Source organism: Catharus ustulatus, chromosome 11 (assembly GCF_009819885.2).
Source record: "Catharus ustulatus isolate bCatUst1 chromosome 11, bCatUst1.pri.v2, whole genome shotgun sequence".
Lineage (NCBI taxonomy): Eukaryota > Metazoa > Chordata > Aves > Passeriformes > Turdidae > Catharus > Catharus ustulatus.
In genome coordinates, this window is record NC_046231.1 from 20,690,928 (window position 1) to 20,705,810 (window position 14,883).

Genomic DNA, 14,883 nt, shown 5'->3' on the forward strand with positions numbered 1-14,883 from the left:
TAATTGCTGGGATTGGGTTTCCAGGGAAGCTCCTTGCTGCAGCAGTGGAGGGGCTGAATGCTGTTTTCACAAAAGAACTTGTAAAACCCCAGGCTGCATGTCTGCAACAGCCAGGATTTATATTCCAGGCACAAATCAGATTATGCTGCACACACCGTGCTCCCAGGGCTCCGAGCAGGTGGATCCCACCAGGATGAGCAGCTTTCCTGGATGCCAGGCTCCAGGGCCAGCTTCCCTGCTCTCCCTGATGGGCTCCACACCCCTCTGAGGAGACCTGACTGTTCAGATGCCTCCCTGCTAGAAAAGTCATTTTCTCTGTAAATGTAAGCAAATCCATGCTAACATGGAGTGAGATTCCAAGGAAAAGCAGGCAGCCTGCAGCTTTCCCTGAGATTCAGGGACACCAGGCTGCTGGGCAGCACTACCACTACTAACAACCTCATGGTAGACAGCAAATACAGGATAAATCCACAAAAAGGAGATTCCAAGAGCAGATCCAAGCAAGGACAGCAAGAGAGATGCAGGAGAGGGAAGGAGCCTCTCCCTGTGAGCACACAGCACCCCAAACATCCCTGCCAGCATTTCCCACACCCCAGGAGCCTTCACCTCAACACACCCACAGCTTCACTCCCCTCCCACCATGCAAAAACAAGGTGCAGCTCTCCAGAGGGAGAGGAAGATGCAGGAACAACTAAGAGAGAAGAAGAAAGGCAGGAACAGACGGGAGGGGACCTCGAAAGGCAGACAGGCTAAAATTAGAGACAAGAATCTTGGATGAGGAAGACCAGGGCAAGAGCAGAACCTCCATCAGATGAGGCTCCTGGGAGAGGGCAGAGACAAAGAGGAGGGAGAAGAAACATCTTGGTGGGTGAAGCAGACAGGACACACTGCAGGAGGAAATTAAATGCAGCCTCCAGCTCCCTAAACCAAGGAGCTCTACTGAGCACACCAGGAAAGAGCCATGAAGTTGACTCCTTGTCTGATCCCTTCCCCCCTGGACTAACTCAGAGGAATTCGTCTCTCACCACAGAACCAGTTTAACACCCCAGTTCCAGTGCTGATCACAGGGGAAGGGAACTGCATTCACCACGGAGCAGCTGAGTAACACAGGGCACCTCTGATCTCCTGGGAGAGCCAGAAACCTTCCAGGCTGCTGGGAAAACGAGGAACAGAGAGCCCAGAGCCAGGAGAGCCACACACAGGACCCCAATGTGAGCCAGGACAGGCCACAGTGAGACGGGAAGCCACCAGCCAGCCTAATTCCAAACCCAGCACATTCCCCCATACGCGGGGACAAGAAACCACGCGAACAAAAAAGGCCAACATTCAGGGAGAACAGGTTTTCATCATCAAACCCGTGCACTGGGCTGCTGAGAAAGGTGAGGTTTCACACCCTAAACCCTCAAACTTGCTGGTTGCAGCCCAGCTTGGATAAATGGATGTGCCTGTGCAGGGCTGTGAGATGAAACGGCGGAGACAGCTCGGGGTGGGCAGGAGCCAAGCGCCGTAACCGGAGCGCCCGGTGGCATTTCAACATTTCAACATTTCAACCCCGAGCACAGCCAGCAGCAGGATGTTTGTGTCCCCCACACACACACACACCCCTTCCCTGCATTACCTACATCTCTTCCCAGCACCACCACGGCTAATCTCCTCCATCCAAAGATATATGGATGTATTATTTATAGACAGGCTTACATCTCCAGCGCACCCAAGGCCTGACGCAACCGCGGAGCGCCGGTCGGTGTTGTTACCACAACGCTGACATTTCACAATCTGCCACAGCCATCCCTCCCTGCAGAATGTGGAAAACACCAGCCCTGGAGTGTAAAGTCTATCCCAAAGTGCTTTCCATGGGATACAGTCACTGCCACAGTCAGCAGGATCCCAGCCCTGCCGCCTCCTCCCTCCCTGCACAGCTATCAGGAGACCATTCCCAAAGGGGAACTTCTTGGAACTTTATCTCGGCTCCTCCTGGACCTAAGCAGCCTGCAGAAAGCCAGGCACTTACCAGTCATTCGGAGCTCCTGGTACAACTTGTTTACACAGCACAGGTCACAGGATCGGCTGGAAGGTGTAAGCAGGATATAGTTTTTATGGCTCTGAACTCCTGCCCAGATAAGCCGATAAGGCCCGGCTGGGGGCGGGGAGCACTTTCATGTGTGCGTGATTTGAAAGGAAGAGGCACCATGAACTGCAGCTAACCAGTTGGTGCTTAATAATGAAGCTTCCATTCACCTCTAAAGCTATTTAATGCCTTTTTTTTTTTTTTTGGAGTTCCTAATTACACATCCTTTCATTTCACATCCCGATATTGAGGGCAGCACCGTATTTCCAAGCCCAGCCTCTGGCTGCTCAGCCTTCAGGGACACGCTGCCTCTGGATTGTGGTGAAATTTTTAGAGGGTAACATTCCCTTCTTGACTCTCTGATTCTTCCCCCATGCCTGTGACACAGTTTTAGCAGCTTTATGCTGCTCTAAAGGTAAATTACTAGAGACTCTTTCTATTCTGCAAAGCTGTCAGTCTCTCAAAAATAATTAGAGCCAGCTCCCTCCAGCCTGGAACAACCCCACCACGACACCCTGCAAACACCCACATCCTCAGCGAGGACCTGGAACCCCTCACCCAAACAGGGACCACCTCAACACTGCTCTCACAGCAAATCCAGCACAGCACAAGAGGACAGGAGGTGCCTTCTCCCTGGAAAAACATCCATGCCCTCACACACAAAGCTGCTTTTACACACACTACAAAGTTTTCTACCCCCTCCATTCTCCAAGTCCAGAAATTTCATTACATGGCATTTCAACCACACACGAACCAGCACCAGCATAGACACACTTGCACCTACCAGCAAAATAAATATTTCAGTGTTTCCACAAGATATCCAGTGTTGTAACCTTTGGTTTCCGAATCCAGACGCAGCATACAATCGATACCCTGCTCCTGCCACTGCAGTAATTCACAGCAGAAGGTTTATTTTAAAAACACTCATCGGATAAGTTTGGTTTTCTTCGAGACAGGGGAAGAAAGGCTGCCTCCAGATTTGGAGAGGATAAATAATTCAATGCCTGGATGCCAAGGGCAGCGTGCACACATCCATATGGCAGGGACAATGCAGACAGTAATATATGCTGCACATCAGCACCCTGACAGTGCCTTCAACCCTGACCTAGAAAAAAAACACATCACTTTCTTCTGACTCCAGCAGCCAATTCCCTCCCTGGCACAGCCACCTGCTCACCTCCCAATCCCTCAGCCTCCCCAGGCTGCAATTCCAGCCCCTGCTCACAGCACTGCACAGCAAGGAGCTGCACGCCTCACCCACGAGGTGAACTCCACAAAATCCCGAGGAGATGGAGGCTTCAGACGTCCTCTCTGGGAGCTCACGCCTTCCCAGCCAGCGCTGAGAGGGGCAGGAAAAGCCAGGATGGCTTCTCAGACGTGGGAGGAGGAGCAGAGGGAGAGGGGAGGCTGCTCCTGCAGGAGCCAGCGCCCCTCGAACCCTGCTGAGCCATGGGGCTCCTGTGCCATCCTCCAGGGACAGGGGACCATGGGTGGGTGACACTGCATGGACAGAGATCCCACTGCATGGGCACACAGCCACCAAGACTGTGCTGGGTGGACACAGGACCAAACCCATCATGTTGGATGGACACAGGACCACAAATTCCCACTGGATGGACACAAGACCATGTAGGTCATGTGGGATGGACACAAGATGATTTAAATCATGTTGGACCACGGAGAACCACGGAGATCCTGTTGGATGGACACAGAAGACCATCTCTTCCCCCACCAGAGAAACCATCCCTCCATCCTCCACAGCCCTCATGGACATCAGCCACACTCATTTCACACTCCCCAAAATTAACCATCACACATCACCCTGCCCCACTGTCCTAGTTTGATGATTTGATAATTTCACTACATCCTACAACTTGAAGAAAACATTAGAATCAACACAAAGAATTCTGGAGCCCAAAATACCTGATATAATTAACTGCACAGTCTAACATGATTATTTCCTGTCCTGACCCCAATTATTCCTTCAGTTTATTAAAGAGAACTCAAATACAGAGCAACGTTAACACCCCAAAGAGTCACATAAACAGAAAAAAAGTCTGAGGGCACCATTACAAACAGACTTAATGGAACTCCAAGATTGGAAATGGATCTTGAAAGCTGTCAGATCAAAGCAAGATCTTTCTCGTGTAAGGACTGCATTACCCTCGGAGCCACAGAGCTAATACCATCTATAAAAATATTTTGCTCAAATAAGTGAAGAACAGCAGCGTTTCATCTGTCAAAAGGTGCGAGGCTTTTATGGGATTAGCCATTCCACATGCAGCATAAAAATTAGAGCAGATTTTTAAAAGCCCCCAGCTCAGCTGACGGAGACTCCACAGCCCGACGTGCACCCGCTCTCTTCACATGCGCTCCATGCCGAGCAGATTTCTCACTGTTATTAGCATTTAAGCTTCTTTTTACTTTTTTTTTCCCCTCCCCATACTCTCGTAAAAGATTACAAATTGGCATCACCCATAAGCAGCCTCAGCTGAAGCACCACCACCCAGAGAAATTAAGATTTTTAAACACCCAACAGTTGCCTGAGAAAATACACCAGAAAACACCAGTTCTCACACAGGAAAGCTTAAAAAGTGGAGTAGAATGTGCTCAAAACCAGCCTCCAGACCACGGGCGCTGACAGCTTCCCACCCCCCTTCCCAGCAGGATTCCAAAGGCAGCATTTTGCCCAGATTTTAAGGCTGCACAAACCTGCTTAGGACGCTTGTGATTTCAAATAATTGCCTACACAAGCTTTCCCTTAACATTGATGGGAGTATTTTTTATGGCCGTGCATCGGTGGCACACAAATTACGTAACACTTGGCTGAGAACCCTCCGAAAAAGCAGCTCTGTGCCGCTAATCCCTCACGCAGGAAGGAGGAAAATATTTAAAAGCTGCATACAAATCATTCCTGTGAGTGTCGTGCAGACTGGTTTAAATTAGATGGGGTAAAAATATATGTGAGCTGATCACGAAACACTGGAATCTTTGCTATGGAGACACCGGTTCCTCTCCGCAGCCTTTTACAACCGAAATACAGGGAATTCTCCCCGGAGATGGAGGGAGCACACAAGCACCTTTACTAGAGCTCCTCAAGGAAATACGAGCTGAATAACAACCCCCATGTAAATATTTTCCAGTATTATTTGCTTTGCTGTACTGAAAAGCAGCAGTACCTGCCACTACTTGCTCTGGGTCTACCACCATTAGATCTTAATACCCAGGAGGAATTTCAATCCGTAAGGCAACTGCTGAGCCTGAAATTCAGGTACAGGGCAGGAAGAGGGGCAGAGCTCCCCAGAAAGCCGTCACTCCATAATTTTACAAAATGCAATTAACCAGCTCCAGCCCTGTGCCTTTCCTTCCCTTGGAGAAGGATTTCTTCACCGAGTAATTAGCCTGTCCCAGTTAAGACTCAAGTCACCACACAACATATTTTCCCCAAAACAAAGCCACATGCACTATTTAAAAAAAAACCAATATTGCCATTTCCTCACAGCCACTTAAATCTCTTCCCAGCTTTTGGCTTAGTCACTGCCTGGATCTAAAACTCACTGAAACCAACCCACCACTGTGGGAGCTGCTAAAACCCTGGGTTTATTCCCACACTGGAGACACTTCATCATTCCAGAGCACTGCCTCCTTTTAATGTATAGAAAAGCTGGAGGTAAGGGAAAAAAAACCTCTTAGTACTTCAAACACATGTCCAAAAGCCACAACATAAAGACAAAGAGGACAGATTAAACGCTGTAAAGACACACTCGTCGGGAACCTTCCTTTGAAGTATCTGCAGGAAACACTGTCATCACGCAGCCATGTTACAATTACACAGTTAAAATAATCAGCACCAGTTGTAAGTAGCCCATCTGGTTCCCTGGAAAGGGAACACTGCTGGTACAGTATTGATTAACACGACGAGTCTCACTGACCCCAGAGAAATGCATTTGTCTGCTCTGCTGAGCAGCAGAAGAACGCGGCACGACGCTTCGCTTTGTTCACCAGCATTTGGGGGGACTTGGCCCATTAAAACACGAGTGGAAAATAAAATAACCTTATCAGGTTGCCTACCACACGCAAAAGAAGAAAATAAGTCAAAGGGTTTTTGCTCTAGGGGTTTATTTTTAAATATTTCCTCCCCCATCTCAACCCAACCCTCAAACTGGACAATCTGCAGGTTTAAGTCTGAGAAAATGCTGTTGCAACATCATAAAAACAAAACGCTGCTCATGGAAAAAAAAAAAAATCAGCTCTCTGAACCATGCTTTTTTTATGAAATGGAGACAGGGACAAGAGACAAGAGTTCATTTCTAAAAGCAGAAGCAGAACTGCACAGCAAAACCAAGTGTGGAACACAAAACGCAACATCTCCAGTTTCCAGACATGGCCAGGGCTCCTCGGTCTCTTATTTACAAGAGGAATGAGGCAAAGAAAGCCTTGGGAACCGAGGGCTCGGCGTGCTCCGAGCCCGGCGTGCTGTTTGCTGCGAGTTTCGCACAGCAGTGACTCAGACAGCCCGGGGTGCCACAAGCCCCGGCTCGCCCGGACGGGCTCACAGCTGAGCCCTTCTCAGCAAGGATGTGCCCCGGCAGGTCGGGTCCCTCCCGCAGCACCGGCCAGTTCTCCCGGAGCCGAGGAGAGCTCCACAAAGCCCCGGGCAGCGCGGAGCTGGAGCCCCGGCCGGGCTCGCACGGAGCTCCAGGGCCCGGCGCGGAGCTCCAGGGCTCGGCGCGGAGCTCCAGGGCTCGCGCGGAGCTCCAGGGCTCGCCCACACACAGCACGGACCGCTCCACCCTGCGATCCCAGCGCTTCCCACGGGCACAAAGCGGGGCACGCAGCTCTGTGCCCGGAGTTTGTCCCCTCCGAGCCACAGCCAGGCTGGAATCTGCCAGAAAATCCTGTGAAAACGCCCAACTTTTCCCGTTTTTAAGTTAAAATCAAGCTGGTGGTAGGGAGCACACAAAGAATGTATCGGTGCTGTTGGGGAACATGTGAGAGTTAATCTCCTTTTCCCTCTCCGTGACTCCGTGGAGTGGTTTTCCCCCCCGCAGAAAAAGGGAATAATTGGAGTCATTACATAAAAATGTTCCATTTTATGAACAAAACAAAGAAAGGAGAAATACACTGAACGCCAAGTTCCTTACATTTATATAAATTTCAGGAAAGCACACAGCCACTACAAGGCAGTACAGATGTTTTCACCTAAAAATCTTTGCCTACAGAGAAGGCAAAAATGGTGTGTATAACCCCACTTCAGAAGCCATCTCAGGAGGGAATTTTGCTTCAAGAGCTGCCTGGAATTCGCTCTCTGCCTATAGAGCCGTGTCCCCAGCGGTGAGAGAGCACTTTGTGTACAAAACCAGGAGGGGGGAGGAACCCTTTCCTGCAACTGGATATCAAAACAGATCCCCAAGGCTGGAGGAGAAGCCGAGCCGTAAACACACGGCCCCTGTGCCTCAATGGAGGGCCCGTTCTGAGCCGCACACCCCGGACAGCTGCTCCCCCTGGGAAAGGGCAGAGGGCACCGAGGGCTCGGCTCATCCCCGCTCCCTCCGAGGTCATTTGCCTTTCTAAACATGAATCCATCCCCGGGATGGGGGAGGCTCGGCCTGGGCTGCAGCTGTTTGGGCTTGGGAGGTTTTTTTTTATTTTTTTTTTCTCCCTTCTCTCTTCCTTTCTGCTAAGGGGCAAAGGTGTCGGGCAGCCCCTCCCCGCCACACAAAGGCTCCTCGGAGGACAGAAACACGGAGCGATTTAAAGATTAAACTGGGAAATAAATAAAAGCCTTGGGGCTGGGGCCGGCTGGGCTCGGTGCGGCCCCGGCCCTGCGCACACACACGCAGGGCTAACGCCTACCCAGGGATGATGAAATGGGAAACGGAAATTACCATTTCAGACAACTTTTGGTATTGTTCCTCCTCACCCCAAAACGCACTTCCCCCCCCAGCTACCCGCACCCCTGCGAAAAAAACATCCCCACCCCAGAAAGCAGGGTCTGGAAGGGCGGAGGGGGCTGCGGGCTCGACACGGAGCTCCGAGATCCTCCCACGGCTCCCCGCGAGCCTGCGCACCCCAAAACACCGAGCAGCGCCCGGGCTGGCCCTGCGCCCCCCAAACCACCCCCCAAACCACCCTGGCTCTCTCTGCAGCCCCTTCCCACCTCTGCAGCCCCCAAACAGCCCCTCGCCGCCCCCCCAAACCCCCACCGTCCTCTTCCCACCCGCGCTGCGGCGCTTCCACCGCTCGAGCCGACCCCGCGCCGCCCCCGCCCCGCACCGGGTCCCGCCGCCGCCGGTGTCCCCGCCGATCCCCACCCCGGCCCGGTGCCCCCCCTTCGACCTCGGCCCCCCCCGCTCCGGGTGCCTCTCCCGGTGCCCCCCCAGACCGCGCGGGTGCTCTCCGGGACCCCCTCGGTCCCTCCGCCCTCCGCCCCCACGGCTGCAGCGCCCCGGAGCCCCCCCCGCCCGCCGCCCCCGGCGCTTACCGGTGCTCGGCGCTCAGCGGGCCAAGGGCAGCCCCGCGGCGGAGCGAGGCCTGCGGCTCGGCCGGCCCCGCCGCATAGAGGGGGGGCTGCGGGGGGGTTTCGGGGCGGTTTTTTGGGGGTCCGGGGGTCCCGGGGTCCGGCCCTAGCGCGGGGGGCGCGCGCCGTGGCGGCTCCGGGCCGCGCGCTCCATCCCCCGCGCGCCGCTGAGACAGCGCCGCTCATTGGCCCGATGAGACGGCGCCGCTCATTGGCGGGCGCGGCGGTCCGGGGTGGGGGGGCGGAGCTGGAATACACCCCCCCCCCTTCCACCCCGGCGCCGCGCGGGGGGTGACGGGAGCGCGGCGGCGCGCGACGTGTCCCGGCAGCGCCGCCGCCCATTGGCCACGCGCGCCGGGCGGCGCTTCCGGGGCGGGGCCAGCAGGGGGCGGGAGGGGCCGGGAACCCCGCGAGCGGCACCAGAACCGGGAGCGACACCGGCACCGGAACCGACCCCGCAGGGACCTACCGTGCCCAGCTCCGGGACCGGGAATAGGATCGGGACCGGGACAGGCCCTCCAAGGTCCTGCGGGCTGAGCTAAGCCCCGAGCCCGCCGCGCTGCCCCGGCATTGTTGGATCAGCGGAACGGGCGCTCCCCGGTCGGCTGTGGTCACGGGGTCGGTGCTGCGGTGTTGGCACTTGGGGCACCGGCGTAGCCGAAAATCGGTGTTGGGACAAGGCGCCGGGTTGGGAGCGGCGTCAGGGAGTGCTGCTCTGGCGGGTGTCCGTGCTGCCCCTGCGCCACACGGGCCCCGCGCTCGGGTCCTGCTCCGGGCCCGGTTCCTCCATCGAGCGCACCCTCATCACCGCTCCCGCTGCCGTGTGTGCCAGGGCGCTCCGAGGTCGCTGCCCAGGTCGGGGCCCCGGTGCTGGGGGAACAGTGGCTGCTCCACCAGCCCAGGGGGATCCCCCCGGAAACCACGGGGACTTCACTGCTCGCTCCTGACCCGGCCGCGTTTTGGGCCTCTCTGATCCTTTAAGTGCTGATCACGCAACACCAAAATGCTTTTGTGCAGCTTTTATGTGCAGGGTGCCTCCTAAAAGAAACATCTAAACAGGTCAATCCTGCTGGATTATGTCAGTCATTCCTTTATTCTCATGGAAGCGACTGACTGGACTGGATGTGGCACTGCTCTGTGTGGTTGACGAGGTGGTGATTGATCACAGGCTGGGATCCATTGCTCACAGATGGAGATGGGGCAGGAATTGTTCCTTAGAGGGTGGGGAGGCCCCTGGATCCCTGGCAGTGTCCCAGGCCAGGCTGGATGGGGCTGGGAGCAGCCTGGAATAGTGGAAGGTGTCCCTGCCCATGGCAGGTGTGAGAACAGATGACCTTTGAGGTTTATCCACCCCAAACCATTCCACTGCTCTGCTGTGTGTCTGTACTTTGTACCACACACCTGCTGTCCCAGCCCCTCTGTGTCACCAAGGCGGCTGAATTCCAGAGAGGAATCCAGTCCATGGAGCAGGTCCCAGCTCCGGTGCCCTGGTGTGGGTGGCAGAGCTGGGTCACCACGTGTTGTTTTGTTTGCTGGGGATGGGGAAGCCTGGAGGCAGCAGCTCTGCCCATGACCTCATCTGGAATATTCCTGGTTTTTAACCCCCCCTCTGCCAAGAGCGGGGCTGTAACTGGGATTTTGGCATGTGCAGAGCCACTCAGGGTCACACACCTGGCAGCCTGAGGGACAGTTCTTGTGAGCTGGGGGTGCCACAGACCCCAGGAACAGAAATCCCTGTGCTGGGCTCGGGAGCACGTGTCCAGCTCTGCTGTTAAATAACAGCAGGAGAGAGGTTTATTCTGAGCCTGTTAAGCTGGTCCTGTGTTCCACTTAGGCTTAGCCTTTTTATCTCTACCCATCTTCTCTCTCTGTAAGACCTACTAAACCAGTGAAAAGGGTTGGGGTTTTTTTTGCTTCCTTTCCATTAAGCTTCTTGTCACAGCTCCCTGCAAACGCTGCAGGTGAGTGTTGGCCTCTGAGCAGAGGAGAGGGGAAATACGTGTTTTCATTTCCTAAATATAGTTGTGTGTAACTGCTTCCTTGACAACCTTGAATGTCATCCAGGTCAGAGATCCAGCGCTGGGGAGGAAGTTAAACCCTTTCTGTGTCACCCTGACCTTTTTCTATTTGAACACAACAGCCTGGTTCAGGGAGGAACTTTCGAGTACTTAGAGAAGGGAAGCTGACAGCAGGAATGGGAGGATTATTTCCTTGGGGACTGTTCTGCTGGTTTGCTGGTGAGACTTCTGAGATGGGGATGTTTAACCTGCCTTTGTTACCCTGGGCTGGCTTGTGCTCCTTAATTGCAATACTTAAGACTAAAAAAAAAATTACAGTCAATTGTTGAGCACCTTTATCCTTCGATAAAGGTTGTAAGCGCTTAAATCCTAAAATAAAACAAATACCCTGGTGCTGAGAAGGAAAGAGAACATTGTGTGAGGGCAGGGAAATGAGGCCGCTTGGGGAATGTGCTTTCAGGCCTATTTCTGTCTGTCCCAGCGAGCTCAAAGGACACTGACTTTGGGGACAGAGCTCCTGACCCTCCACTCCCTGCTCTGGCACTGCCTCCTGACTCACTCTGGAGGTGGCACCTGTGTCAGCCTCTCACCTGCTCCAGCCACCTCTGGGAGACCAAATTCACCTCAATCCTTCAGCAGCTGTCCTGTCAGGGAAGGAACCATCATGCCAGCCCTAAAGTCAAAAATTCCTGGGCTGTGCTGCTGTGGGTTCAGTTCCCTGCTGATTCAGCTCCTTGCAGGATGGAGGGATGGGAATCTATTTTTAATAGATGAAATAAGGTGTGATTTATGGCTGGTACAGGATAAATCCTGAGTGACCAGTCAGGTGCCAACATTGAAGGCCAAGAGAATAAAACTTTAGAAGAACTTTGATTAGGAAAACCTTTACTTTAAGCTTGGCTCGTGTTTTAATTAATGTCATGTATTAACATTTTGAAGAGAAATGGGTTTGGCAAGCCAAGCAGCCATTTGGGAAGGCAGTGAGGAGTACAGCTGCTGTGCTGCAGCAGGAGCCTCCCTGGCTCTGTACACACTCAGTTTTACTGAATAAAGCTATTTTCAAGCCATCCTTGTATTTCTTTGCTGTCGTTGATGTTAAGGACACTTCAACTTAAGCTGTTACACCTGTTATACCATGAAGAAATAAAAGTGTGGATTTTCACATGCTTTGTGGTGGCTGCTCAGAGCTCTACAAGATGTAATTAAGGCTAAATTCATGGAACAGCTCTCTGATATTCAAATCTGCATTGTTTTGAAGGTCTAACTCCTCAGCACAGCTTGTTTGCCCCAAAATCTGTTTTGCAGGTTTAACTCCTGTGCACCCATCTGAATCCCAGTGAAGCACCAGGACTGGGATCAGGACAGGCAGTGCCCGTGGCCCAGGAGCTCATGTAACTCCTGTGCCTCCACAGCAGCAGCACTTTTAGATCCCTCAAAGCTGAGAGCTGCTGTTGTGGTGGATAAAGTCTTTCTGCAAGGCTCTCTGCAGTATTTACTTACACCTGTGTGAAGAGTGGTCCGTGGAGCTTTGTGCCTGATGCATCCGCAGAGGATGGATTCCGGGGGAAGTGCTCTCCTGCTGCTGGGTAAACGCCTCATATTGATGTTCCAGGTGTGAACTCATGACAGCCCTGCTCTAATTACTGTTTTTATCATTCCTAATGACAGGCTTTGGGTTTCCAGGCTGCTTATGGATTTCAGGGGTGTGGAGTGACAGTTGCTCACCCGGAGCTTAGTGACCTGCGGGGTTTGGAGATGACTTCAGCCACCTCCCGCACACAGATGGAATCCGGGCCTGTCCGAGCTCTGCTCGCTCCAGCAGCTCTCCGGGGAGTGCACTCCCACAGAGTCATCTGCTCTGAGTCACAAACAGCCATTTCCCTCCCCCTGCTCTGCCCCTTATCCCTGTCACTCTCAGAGTGTTGCTCCCTCTTCCCTGTGTCAGCTTTTCCGGAGGTTTCTAAGCCCCGGCTGGCAGACGGAGCCGTGGCTGCTGTGGGGTGGCCGAGTCCCCATGATCCCCTGCCTCCAGCCATCTGTCACCTGCCTGTCTTACACTCCAGGGCTTTAGAGGTGACCCAGAGATAGATTTGTACCCCAGTGCTGTGTCCCAGGCTCACCCTGGGGCTGGGGAGGCTCTGTGCCCCAGGGAGGAGCAGTGTCAGTGCCAGGCCGTTCTCTGCCATGGAACTGGAACTCGCTGTGATCCCAAGCTGTTCCTGGAGGAGGGAATAGGTGTGATGGGTTTGGACTGGCTCATGGAAAAAGGCTGAGCAGCTCTTTCCTGGTGAGGAGTTTTACTGTGCTGGAGGAGAAAACCATGTGGTCTCTTAAGCACATCCTTTGTTGCTGACCCTAAGGTTTTTCCTGGGTTCTTGGCTGTGCTGTGCTGAAGGGGAGCATCTATCCCTTGACCTTGATTTGTCATCTGCAAAGAAGTAATCGAAAAAATCCCATCTGGTGCATGACAGAGTGCTGAGGGATGCTGGGAAACGCCAGGCCCTGGTTTGTCCTGCCGGAGCAAAGTCCTGGCTTAGCAAAGTCCTGGCTTAACTCCTGGGGGATGTTTTTCATCCTGTAAAAAGTCTGAATTTACCTTCCAGCAGGTTCAGCTCTGCATGTAATCCTTTGATTCATTGATGAGAAGTCTGTGGATGTCGCAATGGCCACCTGATTCCAGGTATCCATTTACCCCACTGGCAAAGTGCTGTGTGGAAATGAGTCAGGGATGAGCTGGGGGGCTGAAGAACCTGCTGAGCCTCAGAGTGCCTTACAGGGAGCATGGAAACAGGAGAGGTGAATTCTCAGACAGAGCAGAGCTGTGTTTCCCGTAGAAACAGACTTCTCTGGGCCTGAAAAGGACAAGCTGTGGCTGCTAATGCTGCTTCCTGCTCCTAACCTGCTCAGCAGATAAACCAGGGATTTCAGCCTCCAATCCAGCACCTTCCCCTGGTAGTAAATAGACGTGGCATTACTGAGTGATGTCATGGCTGGAGCACATCCCAGCAAGGCCAAGCCTGGATCAGGTTATATCTGGCCTCTCAGAATATTGGCTTACTCCCAAAGGAGCATATTGCCAGTCCAAGGGCAGTGACTGAAGCCACCTTCCCAAGGTCACCTCTGGCACGCACAGCCTGAGCTGCCCATGCAGGGCAGAACCTCCTGACTCTCCTTCCTGGCACCACTTTGTATTGGCACCAACAAGGCAAAGACCCCCAGCCCTCCTTCGTGGAGTCATGGAATGGTTTGGGTGGAAAGGAACCTTAAAGCCCATCCTGTTCCACACCTTCCACTATCCCAGGCTGCTCCAAACCCATCCAACCTGGCCTTGGACACTTCCAGGGGTCCAGGGGCAGCCAGAGCTTCTCTGTCCAGCCTTCCTGGTGCTCTGTCATCTGGCTGTCTTTGAAGCACAGTGTGAAAAGAGGGATAGAAATTGTGTCAACTCCAGCTCTGTGATGTGTCTGTAAATAACCAGCACTCCCAGTTCAGCACAGCTCAGTCACATTCGGGTCTGGATCTTCCAGCTGAGAGTCAGTGCAGCCTCCCAGGACGTTGTACATGGGATCTGTGGGTGGAGGTGCCCTGAGCTGCCACATCCCCTCCGAGCTCTGAACAGCCCTTACGAATTAATTGGCACTGATCTGTGTGTCTGTAAATTGAACTGTTTGATCCAGTGACACAAGGAGATTTCCAGAAGTGAGGGGACATTAAGGTGCCAGGGATGGGGCAGCCACAGCTTCTCCAGGCAACCTGGCCAGGGCCTCACCACCCTCAAAGTAAATACACATTTCTATGTATTTGTTCACTCCCTTTCCCACGGAACACAGTTCAGTCCCTCACTCCCATCGCTGTTTTCTACCAGAGCTCACTCCTACCTCAGGCTGTCAGAACGGGAAAATTCCTCAGCAACAGCTGCACAGGAAAGGAGCTGATATCCTTCCTCTCTGCTGAATCGAAGACTGCAGAGGTTATTCCTTCTTCTCCCAGGCATTACAATTACATGGGATTAGGAGGGATAAAATCCCAGAGCAAGGGTGGTTGTGTGCTCATACCACAAGACTCCAGTACCAAGCACCCACGGTGTAACTGCAGCCTCTCTTCTACCCTTGCAGGGACCCTCTCGCCCCTCCCAGGCGTTTGTTCTCCTGCCTAAATAATTTGGGCCCTGGCCACGCTGGAGAGCCCGGAGAAGGCCGGGCTGGTGGGGAATCGTCTGCTCCAGGAGCCGTGACCGGGCCGGCCCCAGCCTGGGGCTCGCCTGCAGCGCAGACCCC

The 14,883-nt window shown here is 53.6% G+C and overlaps 1 protein-coding gene across 2 annotated transcripts in view; it reads right to left on the reverse strand.

Moving 5' to 3' along the window:
* LOC117001619 (ankyrin repeat domain-containing protein 11-like) overlaps positions 1–8,651 on the reverse strand; it is a 125,520-nt gene extending 116,869 nt beyond the window's left edge. The window contains exon 1 of one of the 2 annotated variants that reach the window (XM_033070056.2): positions 8,553–8,651. The gene's annotated coding sequence lies outside the window, so the exon portion shown is untranslated. Of the gene's footprint in view, positions 1–3,325; positions 3,388–8,552 lie in introns of those variants that run through there. The other variant, XM_033070057.2, reaches the window with a different exon arrangement.
* Between the last annotated feature and the right edge of the window lie 6,232 nt (positions 8,652–14,883).